The following is a 4,061-nucleotide window of genomic DNA, read 5'->3' as shown; positions in this document are numbered from 1 at the left end:
GGACTGTGTATGCTCATTTAGACCTCTGCAGTGCAGAGCATACAGCGCTCAGAATCTATGTCCTGGTGTTTCAGAGCGCTGCTGCTGTGTGTTCAGAACCAAGGCTAGGTGACATTGCAAGTGCAGCACGGGTGAGCACCGTCAGCAATGGCTCCATGCATTAGGTCTTTTATTTTGAACTATTCTTTGGCCATTGTGCATTCAGAAATTTGCTGAATTTCCAGTGAACCTCACAGTCAGGATCCATGTAGAAGATCCTAACACAGACAGTAGAGTGCCTAGGCCTGTTGCTTTCTGAAGGCCCAGACAGGAGGCTGTCTGGCCTCCAGAGAGGAAATGGATACAAATGAATCAGCATGTTCTCATCTTGCTTTCTGACACAATTAGTCATCACTTTTCATTTCTGACCTATTAGTGATTTCTTGTTTTAGTTTCTGGCCTGATTTCTTGTAGAAGATTCAGAATGCACTGTATCAGTGCTTACCTATCATACTGCTGGGAACTTAGAGGCAAGCCCTAGTGTCTCCCAAGGGCTTCAGACACTCACATCCTCCAAAGCCGATCTTAATCTTTGTTTTCTGAGGCAGGGTTTCACTATGTAGCCTATGCTGCCCCTGATTAGATAGTTCTTTCTGCCTCAGCTTCCTGAAAGGGGGAGTTAACCACCAGGTCCTGAATTAAATTGTTGGTACTTGTGCTAGGTTTCTGTCAACTTTATACAAGCTAGAGTCGTTTGGAAAGAGAGAACCTCAACTGAGAAAATGCCCCCATCACATTGACCTGAGGCACACCTGTGGAAGCATTTTCTGGGTAAAATATTGATGTGGGATGCTATGGCCCACTGTGGAGCAGTGCCACCCCCGGAGCAGCTGGTCCTGGGCTATATTAGAAAGCGAATCCCGTGAGTCATGAGGAGCCAGCCCAGAAGCAGCGTACCTGCATGGCCTCTGCTTGGGTTCCTGTTTCCAGGTTCCTGCCCTGATTTCCCTCACAGAGCATGTATGACGTGGGAGGAGTGAGAGAAATAAGCCCCTCCTCCCCAAGCTGGTTATGGCTAATGTTTTATTATGCAGCAGAAAAGGAAACTGAGATAGGATGTTCAGCATTCTCTCTCTCTCTCTCTCTCTCTCTCTCTCTCTCTCTCTCTCTCTCCCTCCCTCCCTCCCTCCTTCCTCCCTTCCTCTCTCCCTCTCTACAAGAGTTTTGGGGTTTTTTATTGTTTATTTTGGTTGATATTGTTCTAGCTGGCTCTGGCCTCCTGGGCTCAAGTGCCCTTCCTGCTTAGGGACCCCTCCCCACCCCCACCCCCACCCCCACCCCCACCCCCACCCCAGTAGCTGAGACTACAGGCTCTTACATTACCCCCAGCTATTCAACCTTTACTTTTTTAATAGTGTTTATAGATAAATACCGTAAAACAGTTTTCAATGATAAATAAAAGTGAACATGTACTCCACTCTCCTAACCATGTTTGTGTATCACACTCCAAGTTTTGTCAGGAGACATTTTTAAAGTGTATGAATGTTTTGCCTACATATAGACAGACAGACAGACAGATGTAGATATAAATATAGATGTGGCATGGTTATGGCTGGTGCCCTCAGATGTCAGAAGGAGACATTGGATTCCCTAGAACTGGAGTTAAGGGTGTTCGTGAGCTACCGTGTGGGTGCTGGGAATTGAACCCAGGTCCTTTGCTTGAGTAACACGTGCTCGTAACTGTGGAGTGCCAATGGCTTATATTCTTGAACATTTTTATTATCACACTTGTAGTGTACATGCTGTTCTTCATGCCAACTTTATAAAAGTATTTCCATGAAAAATTAAAAAAAAATATTTCTAAGCTGGGCAGTAGTAGCCCATACCTTTAGTCCCCACACTCGGGAGGCTGAGGCAAGAATCAAATCTCTGAGTGCAAGGCCAGCCTGGTTTACAGAGTTAGTTCCAGGATAGCCAGGGCTACACAAAGAAGCCCTGTCTCAAAATAAACAAACAACAAATAAACAAAAACAAAACAAACAAACAAAAGAAACAAGGAAAGAAGGGAGAGAGAGAGAGAGAGAGAGAGAGAAAGTAGATATTTCTAGGCTTATTTGGAAGTTTCCATAGTCATAAATAATTTAGAAAGAACAGCAACAATAAACTTTTAAAATATTTTCAAATTATCAGCCCTCTCTTTTCTCTCCCTATCAGAATATTTGTATTTATCTCACACAGAGACATGACCTGCGGTGTGTGCATATGCCTCAGATATCTATCTTTCCATATGTTTCTTTCTCTACATGCAGATATTGATATCTACGTGCGTTCTGTTATGATGTCTCTTTCCCTGTACTTATAACCCATACTCAAACCCCACCTGCCTCCAGCTCCGTAGAACCACGCCCACTGCTCATCTGTTCTGCATGTTTTGTGGTAGACATGTACAGGTCAGTGGTGCACACTTCCTGAACTGAGACAGTCACTCATGACAAATGACTGACTCCCACCGTCACATTTCGCCATCATTTCTGCGGCATCTAGGACATGGCCATCTGTGTTTTAGTGCCTCTTGACAACCACCCCATTGCTTTCCACCTAGAAATGGGGCCTCCACAGCTTCCGGAAGACAATAACAGCAGACAGGAACGCCCAGGCATCTTCCGAAAAGGCTCTGTTCTTCTGCCACATTTGCTCCAAAGCAACGGCACAAACAGAAACAAAACACAGCACTGAGGGACCAGGCAGGAGTGAGGTAGGAGTGGAACTTGTCAGGTTATTCACAGGGAAGGAACAAAAATCTTTTTATGCAAATACCCATTGTCTTCACCCACTCCGTAATTAAACCCTGCCTTCTGCTTGCATCTGCGTGAGTGGAACCACCAGCTGCCGTCTGCCAGCCGTTAGCGCACCTGGAGCAGGAGGTGGACAGACTGGGGGAGCTGGCATTCCTAGGTAATTAAGACAGATTTCAGTTCCTGGCTCAGTGGCTCTTCTGGTTGTCTGTTTCTGTATTGCCATAACAGCTGAACCCTGGGGGTCGTATATTATTACATTTGGTGGAGACGATGGGGCTCAGTTCAGCTCTCTCAGATTGCTACAGGGTTGGTTTGGGTGTTGGTTAGGGTAACAGTTATCTGAAGACTGGCTCAAAAATGCAGGATGGCTCATTACATAGCTGGTGGTTAATGCTAAATGCAAAGCCCTCGGCTGGAGCAATTGGAAAGATCCATGATAGCCTCTCAAGGTGACTTGAGAATCCTAGGAAAAAGTGGTTGGAGACTGAGAAGGAGTATCTCAAAAGCAAATCTGTGGAGATGGTCAGATGAGAGAGAGCTACATGTATCTTTTTTTTTTTTAAAGATTTATTTATTTATTATATATAAGTACACTGTAGCTGTCTTCAGATACACCAGAAGAGGGCATCGGATCTCTTTACAGATGGTTGTGAGCCACCATGTGGTTGCTGGGAATTGAACTCATGACCTCTGGAAGAGCAGTCGGGTGCTCTTAACCGCTGAGCCATCTCTCCAGCCCCAAGCTACATGTATCTTAGGACTGAGCTCCCCCAATAGCCTCACCACTCTCAAAGGTCATCCCCAATCCGAAGAGAGAACTAGACCTCTTTAAGGAAGTTACTGGACCAGTGACCTTCTTCAGGGGTAACTTATTCTTGTCATTCAGTGAATGACAGTTCAGAAATGAGCAATGGACAAGTAGGTCTCAAATCCCTGACTCATGCATACCCCTGGGAGGTAATGTCTAAGGCAAAGCTTCCCTACAGCTAGGATTACTTGTAGATTTCAGAGATTAGTGACATAGGGAAACCTTCACGGTGGGAATCTTGAGACTGAGACAGGGTGTCTCTCAGGGTGTCAAGGTCACATCTCAGGAGACTGCACTGCAGTGCAGTGGCCACACTGCATACAGGAAGCGAAGGAAGAAGTCCCAGAAAATGACTCAGCTCAAGGCTTCTTAGAAGGAAGGGCTGATAGGGTGTCTTCAATTGGGGATGAGTGTTAAAAGGATACATATGCTCCTGTCCTGGGCATGAGTATTTGAACACAAAGCAAGTGGTTATA

This window comes from Rattus norvegicus, chromosome 3 (genome assembly GCF_021556685.1).
Source record: "Rattus norvegicus strain SHRSP/BbbUtx chromosome 3, alternate assembly SHRSP_T2T, whole genome shotgun sequence".
NCBI lineage: Eukaryota > Metazoa > Chordata > Mammalia > Rodentia > Muridae > Rattus > Rattus norvegicus.
This window is presented reverse-complemented; position numbering follows the sequence as displayed.